General features: G+C 41.6%; 1 protein-coding gene across 3 annotated transcripts in view; it reads right to left on the bottom strand.

The window, feature by feature from the left end:
• Nucleotides 1-8,497, bottom strand: part of Arhgap18 (Rho GTPase activating protein 18) — a 221,199-nt gene that overhangs the window by 149,703 nt on the left and 62,999 nt on the right. The gene's annotated exons all lie outside the window — the stretch shown is intronic.

The raw sequence follows: 8,497 nt of genomic DNA, 5'->3' as shown, positions 1-8,497 counted from the left end.
GCCAGGGCTATACAGAGAAACCCTGTCTCGAAAAACCAAAAAAAAAAAAAAAAAGTTAATAGTCAAAATAAGAAGTTCCAACATTTGCTGAGAACCTATTAGTTTCCAGTGGTGGGGTTGGGGGTATGCCCAGGAACACTCCAGCTTGTGCCAGACACAGATACACACACACTCACACACACACACAGAGAAAGAGAGAGAGAGAATATTATTAGAAAGAGTATAGCCAGTGTACAGGTGAAATATCTTGACCAAAATAAGTTAGTAAGTGCCAGGAGATGCCCACCTAGATACCGCCTTGTTTAGTCAACTGAAAAAAGCAAGTTCAAACATCAGTTTTTAAAAAATCATTTTCTGGGTTTTCTAGTCCTAAAAGTTAAAAACAAAAATTCCTGCTCTCTGATATATGTGACAATCTCAATTGAAACATTTTGCTTGATATATATTTTTATTATTTTACACACACACACACACACACACACACACACACACACCACATTTAGATGAGATAGCCCTGGCTGGCCTAGAATTTTCTGTGTAGACCAGGCTGGCCTCAAACCATAGATTCTCCTATTTCTGTCCCCAAGTGCTATTATTGGAACCGTACCTTGCTGCTGCTGCTGCTGCTGCTGCTGCTGCTGCTGCTGCTGCTGCTGCTGCTGCTGTTGATGTTGTTGGGATTGTTACTGTTTGTATGTCCCTCCAAGTGTTTGCTACAAATATTCTGGTGTCCCAGAGGCTAGGGGAGACTGTCTGATTCCTCAGAGATGGAGTTATAAAGAAGTTGAAAGCTGCCCAACATAGTGCTAGGAACCAAATTCAGGTCATCTGGAAAAATAGCACATGCTTTTAACTACTGAGCCATCTTTCTAGCCCTGATTTTAGCCTTGAACTTGCTACCCAGTTGAGAACATTAAATTTGGGGATTCTCTGGACAAGTATATGCCAGTAGTCCTGCCAATTGCAACTGTGACTGCCAGTCTATATGGGAGTGGGTGGGGAGACTGAACCCAGGCAAGGAAGCAACCAAAGGATCTGAATCCCCAGTCACTAACTGAAATTCTTGCTTACCTTTGTGGTCACTCTTGGTTAACCGAGATAAAACTCCTCGTTGCTTTTGATTTTGCCATTCTACATATATCTGGTTTGTATTTTTTCATTATTTAAAACTGAGAGATAACGTCATTCATATTTAAAATACCCATTGTCAGCTGGGTATGGTGATACACACCTTTAGTCCCAGCACTGGGAGGCAAAGGCAGGTGCATCCAAGTTCAAGACCAGTCTGGGCCACCCAGAGACCCTGTTCTAAACAAACAAAAATAGACAACAACTACATAATATATCCACTGTCTTACCTGTGAAACATCAAGACCAAAAGCAACAAGGGGAGAAAAGGGTTCATTTGGATTACATATTCACATCAGGGAAACCGAGGAGGGAACTTAAACTGGGCAAGAACCTTGAGACAGGAGCTAATGCAGAGGCTGGGGGGAGTTACTACTTCCTGGCTCGCTCCACCTGATCTCTTATGGAAACCAAGGCCACAGCTTAGGGATGGCACTGCCCACAATGGGCTGGGTCCTCCCCCATCAACTGCTGATTAAGAAAACGCCCTGCAGGGTTGCCTGCATTCATATCAAATTGTCTGGAGGCATTTTGTAAGCTGCTTCAGCTGACTATAGCTTGCATCAAATGGACATAAACTAGCCAGCTCGTCCACATTAAATGTTTTTAATATTTATTCTATACACATGGGTGTTTTGTTCACTTGTATGTTTGCTCACCATGTGTGTTCCCAGTACCTGTGGAGGCCAGAAGAGGCATAATACTGCCTGGAGCAGGAGTCACTCACAGCTGCCACCGTGTTGGTGCTAGAAGTCAAACTAATGTCCTCTGGAAGAGCCATCGGTGCTCAGGACTGCTGAGCTATCTCATCCTGGCCCTTTCAAATATGTACTTTTTTTTTCAAAAATGTCTTTTCTGTTATGTCACTGTGAACTCACACACAATGCTCCTTTTAAAAGTCACTGCCCAGGCTGGAGAGATGGCTTAGCGGTTAAGAGCACTGACTGCTCTTCCAGGGGTCCTGAGTTCAATTCCCAGCAAGCACATGTTGGCCCACAACCATCTGTAATGGGATCTGATGCCCTCTTCTGGTGTGTCTGAAGAGATCGACAGTATACTCACATATATAAAAGACCCTGCTCTATATTTCTCTCCCCACAATTAGTTGCCTACTACTTCCATGTCCTCTGACTAAGGGCTCTCTGCTGTCCTCTCCTCCAGACCCTTGCTTCCTCAAGCTGGGACTTCCAGGCAGGTGTTAGCTCCATTCTGTTTTATTTTCCAAGACAGGGTTTGGTTTCTCTGAATAGTCCTGGCTGTCCTGAAATTCCCTCTGTAGATCTTGCTGGCTTCAGACTCAGAGACCTGCCTGGCTCTTCCTCCTAACATGCTGGGAGTGAAGATGCGCCCACTCTTGTCACTTTCTCTGAACTCTCTGTCACACTGTAACTGAATATACCAGCACTACTTCAATGATGTCACCACTTCACAAACCTTCAGTGACGACTCTCAAATGCCCAGGATCCACTGCTATTCTTGCTTTCTGCTCTGAGTGGGGCTTCTGCCTCACCTACACATCCCTCTCCTCTTGGACACTGTCTTCCTTTGTCTTCCCCTCAGCATCTGACCTCTCATTTTCCCACATCCCAGGCCTCTGAGGAAATACTAAATGGAGGAAGAATTAAGTGACTCTGAAGGTTCCTTCCATTTCAACCCAAACCAGTAGACAAATGGCTCAAATGCACACACAAGCACCACTGAAGTGTGTAGCAGTTCAGATAAAATGAAAAAGAAAAAAAAATTACAGAAAGAGACAACCAGAGGGAAAGTAGACTAGAGCTTCTGCTTTTAAATGACCTTGTATGGGAAAATGGTGAAGGGTCCCCTCCACCCTCCTGCCATCTTTGCTTAAAGGTAACTGCTCTTCAATGCCTTATGTTTTAGAACTTCTTATAGTTCTTGTGTCTTCTCTGTTTCACCCTTCCTTACGTTCCCCTCCCTGGGCCTCCTTTTATATCTGATTCATTTCTTTTCTATTCTCTCTCCTTCCTGTACTGAATCTTCAGTCTCTGGGTACTATGCAGGGGACATGTGCTCATGAGTCAATTGATAATGACAGATGTTGTTCACTAGAAACCAAAACAATAATTAGGTCATATCTCTACCTAATTATAGTATCTTCACTTATTTAATGAATTAATCATAATGTGCAGGTTAAAATATAGATGTTTTACAAGTTCAAATAACATTTGGGTTCAGGCAGAAGATTAACTGTGATACAAGCTGAATCCCGGAACATTATATATAAACTTTGAAAACTACTCATTACATGGAAATTCTTCAGGCTCCTCCTCATTCCCCTTCCCTGTAGGTTCTGTTGCTACTGGTTTAAAGATATGCCTGTCACAGGCAGATAGACAGCTAGTAGGACTGGTGTACACAGCTTTAGACTTAAGCTCAAGTGGGTTAAAAATAGTTTCAGACTTGTACTATGTCATCATGAAAGGAAGCCTATCTACCATGGAGCAATGAAAGGGCATTTCATAACCTACATCCCACCAATAGTCGTAGCACGTTGTTTCATTCTCTACCAGAATTCTTCCATGAATCTGCTTTATAAAAAATAAAATGCAATAAAACAAATGCAATGTCCCCTCACCCATTTCAGATATTTCATGTCCTTGAAAAATGTTAATATTCCAAGCTATTGAGTCCATGCCAAATACTTCCTGTTATGAGTCATCTTAGAAAGTAATTAAAAACATCAAGAACAGTTGAAACATTCACTGAATTCATCCTCCTCAAATGTGGGGTGCTGGATGTCACAGGAAGGGGGGAGCGAGCTGTAATTTATGCACTCAAATTGTTAAAAATAGGTTGGCAATAGAACTGCAGTGTTTGACAATTTGACAACCATGTTAAAAAACCATCTGAAAAAGTTCAGTGCTACTAGTATGGAAGAGTTTACTAACTATTCATACTTTGACATAGGCTCCGATTTAGTAATACAAGATTGCACTAGGGAGAAAGCAAAGTTGCAGTGGAATCAACACATTTGTTAATAATTTCCCTCCCCATCAGTCAACATCAGTAAGTGAGGGAGAATTATCCACATCTATAAGGTGATGTAAAACCTAGACAAAGTTATATGGAAATGATCTTTCAAATGGCAACATTAAGCCCAATTTAGACCAGGCTGGCCTTGGACTCAGAAATCCGCCTGCCTCTGCCTCTGTGCTGGGATTAAAGGTGTGCGCCGCCACGCCCGGCTACGACCTTCTTTCTTATCTAAGTAATACAACTGAGATTTGGAGTAGACCTGACTAGTGAGAAGGAAATGCTTCATGTGGCTGTTCTGGGTTTCCTTAGGCCATTTCTCATGAGTAAGGCTTGAAATCTTCCATTCTCATCAGCTCTGTGCAGAGGAGCTGCAGCTAAACACGTTCTGTCTATAGACACGGAAGTGGACCTCCTTGGAAATGGCACTTGTTACTAAGCCTATCTATCTCGAGCAAAAAGGGATGAGCCTTTGCCTTTATCTGGACAGCTTCAAACATTTCTACATCATTATCTAAGTTATTTTAACTGTCCCTCCAGGGGAAAATATGTATGAGTCATAGCCAGAATAATATGCAACTGTTATGGCTGGAGGCTAATTTAGGGCTTCCTGCAAACATTTAAGGGAGAGAAAAAAAAGCTTTTTAACAGTTAAGGAGTTTGTGGCTAATAAGTAATATTTGCTAATATTTGTGTCCTTATTCTTTCTTAGACCTGGACAATAGGGATTCTCATTTATTCATAGAAGAACCCTAGAGGATATATTAGAATTATGCCTACTCTAGACTGGAGGAAGGAGGCACCTCCTAGCTTATAGATATGCAGGGCACATGAGCATGTGTGTGTGTCTATGTGTGTCTGTGTGTGTGTGTCTCTGTGTGTGTATATGTATGTGTGTATGAGCTCACCTGTGTGTGTGTATGTGTGTGTATGTATGAGTGTATGTGTGTATGTGTGTGTGTGTGTATGAGCCCGTGTGTGTGTGAGATATTGTTGAGTCTGAGCACTTAGATATTGTTAAAGCTGAAGCTATCTTGGTACTGACACTGTTGTGCTTATGAAAAGGGCCCAGCAGATAAAAATCAAGGACAAGAGCATAAAGCCCTATCATGTTCAACCAAACAGAATAAACACAGTGCTTTGCAGATGTGCATTCTGGCCAGCACACACATGTATTTTCTGGTACTTTGAAACAGTTTCCTTTGTCAAAACACTGGGACTGTATAGTGTTCTAAGAGACAATCCTTCCTAAGAGTATTCTGCCCAAATAAATTAGACAACAGACACTGGCCATTATAAACAGCCTTTTATTCTTCTGTTGAGCAATGATAGAGTAAGTTTGTAGCCCCAGAGACATATAAGGTTTGTTAAGCAGTGGACCTTGGAGAGGGCTTTTGAAGAACAGAAGTGTGGCCTGTCAAGGTCATAGGGCTTCATGGGGGAATCCACTTGTCATATTGAAACTAGATGCTGTCTGACAAAGTCAAGTGCATGGCATGACTGACTTTTCCATTGCTTTTCTTACTCTCTCATGAGAGCTATGTGCTAAACCCAACTGACTAAGGTCTGAACGAGGAACACTCTGGGGCTACCCGTAATAGAAAAGTTGAGTTTTGTTTGTGCATAGAGACACAGTTTGGAAAATCCAGAGTTCTATCTGCAGATATGTTCAAATGCAGAAGCCGTAGCGAGGAGTAGATGACAATGGCTCCAGGGTTGCTTCAACCTCACAGAAAGAAACTACTCTAGGGTCTAGGTTGAATCCTTCACAAAGACAAGGGGCAGGGGGAAGACAGATCAAGAGTTCTGAGAGAAACTTCCAGAAGTCTCCAATATCAGAAAAGGGAGAGAGGCAGTAAGAGGACTCAAAAGGTAAAGGCAGGGACCTCACATGGTAAAAGGAAAGAACCCGCTCCTGCAAGCTGTCCTCTGACCTAGCCACTGAGTGCAACAACCCCCTTCTCACTCTCAAATATGTCAAAATAAACTAAAGAGAAAAAGGAGTGGATTGATTGGTGCCTTGGAAGAAAATATAAATAAAAACTATTTCCTACTAAAAAATGAAAACAAACACAAATAGGTAGGTATTATCCCTTTCCAAATGATGTTCGTTCCAACATTCCACAGTGACATCTAGAATTACCACACTGGATTCTTGACTAGAATACTCAGTACAATTGCACAAACTGGCACCATTAAAAGGAATTTGTGTTGTGAGTCTTTTTTTAATTAATTAAGTTATTTTATGTATGAGTACACTATAGCTGTCTTCAAACACAGCAAAAAAGGGTGTCAGATCCCATTACATATGGTTGTAAGCCACCATGTGGTTGCTGGGAATTGAATTCAGGACCTCTGGAAGAGCAGTCAGTATTCTTAACTGCTGAGCCATCTCTCCAGCCTATTTTGTGAGTCTTTTTTTTTTCCATTTTTTTATTAGGTATTTTCCTCATTTACATTTCCAATGCTATCCCAAAAGTCCCCCATACCCACACCACTCCCCTACCCACCCACTCCCCCTTTTTGGCCCTGGCGTTCCCCTGTACTGGGACATATAAAGTTTGCAAGTCCAATGGGCCTCTCTTTCAAGTGATGGCCTATTAGGCCATCTTTTGATACATATGCAGCTAGAGACAAGAGCTCCGGGGTACTGGTTAGTTCATATTGTTGTTCCACCTATAGACCACCAACAGATTGGGAAAGGATCTTTACCTATCCCAAATCGGATAGGGGACTAATATCCAATATATTTTGTGAGTCTTATTGGAAGCACAGAATAAGAAAGGTCTTCAGAAATAGAGATGTAATATATTAGAATTTAAAACATCCTATAGAGTGTGCTAGAGGGATGGCTCAGCAGTTAAGAGAATCAAAAGGACCGTTCGGTTCCCAGCACCCACATCAGGCAGGTCACAACTGCCTAGAACTCTGGCTTCTGATGGCATCTACACACAAATGTACATACTCATATAGAGACACACGCACATACTATAATGGAAAAACTCTTTTTAAAAATGCAAAAGATACAGATCATGCAGCATTGTTTTACAAAATCAGGGGCCTTACCAGCCAACCGAGGATGGCTCCTAAAACACTAATGGATTTGTCCTGAAGCCCACAGTTCATAGGAGATAATCTTGTGCTGATATACATGACAGCACTCTCTCCATGTCTCTTCAAACAAATATCTGAAAACACTTCTTCAGGCTTGTTCAGCTCAGGAGAAATTAATTCTTGGCTTCCCAATATGACTTCCACTCTGGTTCTTATTTTTTTTTTTCACATACGACCTTTATTTGTACAAGTGCTGTGTGATAGAGTACAAATTCATACTTCACGAATAGTTATTACAGCGCTTCTCTCCCTAGCAGGGAGAACACCTTGGACAAACTTCATAATTAAGAAGGATATAATATTTACTTTTTTTTAAATTACATCTTTTCCTCAATTACATTTCCAATGCTATCCCAAAAGTCCCCCATACCCTCCCCGCCCACTTCCCTACCCACCCATTCCCATTTTTTTGGCCCTGGCGTTCCCCTGTACTGGGGCATATAAAGTTTGCATGTCCACCAGAGGTTCTTTTATCCTTGAGAAGAGTTTTTGCTATCCTAGGTTTTTTGTTATTCCAGATGAATTTGGAGATTGTCTTTTAAGCAGGGGTACAAAACAAATCATAGCTTTCTCTGTAAGTCTAGTATTTTCTTGTTTAAATACGATTAAAAAGAAGAGAAAACCCACCACACTTACGATTTCTAGCAGACTTTATCCAAAGGAGTAAAAAAATATAATGCAGGTTAATTGCTCAAATCTGTGAGAGTTTCACAGCCATGATTTAAACCAGGATTTCCTGGATGTTTTCACTTAGCATCTTTTTGCATTTTGCATTTTCTTTGATTGTTGTGCCCATGTTCTCTATGGAATCTTCTGCACCTGAGATTCTCTAATGCATCTCTTGTATTCTGTTGCTGATGCTCACATCTATGTTCCTGAATTCTTTTTTTTTAATTATTATTTTTTTATTACGTATTTTCCTCAATTACATTTCCAATGCTATCCCAAAAGTCCCCCATACCCTCCCCCCCAATTCCCTACCCACTCATTCCCATTTTTCCGCCCTGGCGTTCCCCTGTACTGGGGCATATAAAGTCTGCATGTCCAATGGGCCTCTCTTTCCAGTGATGGCCGACTAGGCCATCTTTCGATACATATGCAGCTAGAGTCAAGAGCTCCGGGGTACTGTTTAGTTCATAATGTTGCACCTACAGTGTTGAAGATCTCTTTAGCTCCTTGGATACTTTCTCTAGCTCCTCCATTGGGGGCCCTGTGATCCATCCAATAGCTGACTGTGAGCATCCACTTATGTGTTTGC

This window comes from Mus caroli, chromosome 10, assembly GCF_900094665.2.
Source record: "Mus caroli chromosome 10, CAROLI_EIJ_v1.1, whole genome shotgun sequence".
Lineage (NCBI taxonomy): Eukaryota > Metazoa > Chordata > Mammalia > Rodentia > Muridae > Mus > Mus caroli.
This window is presented reverse-complemented; position numbering and strand designations above follow the sequence as displayed.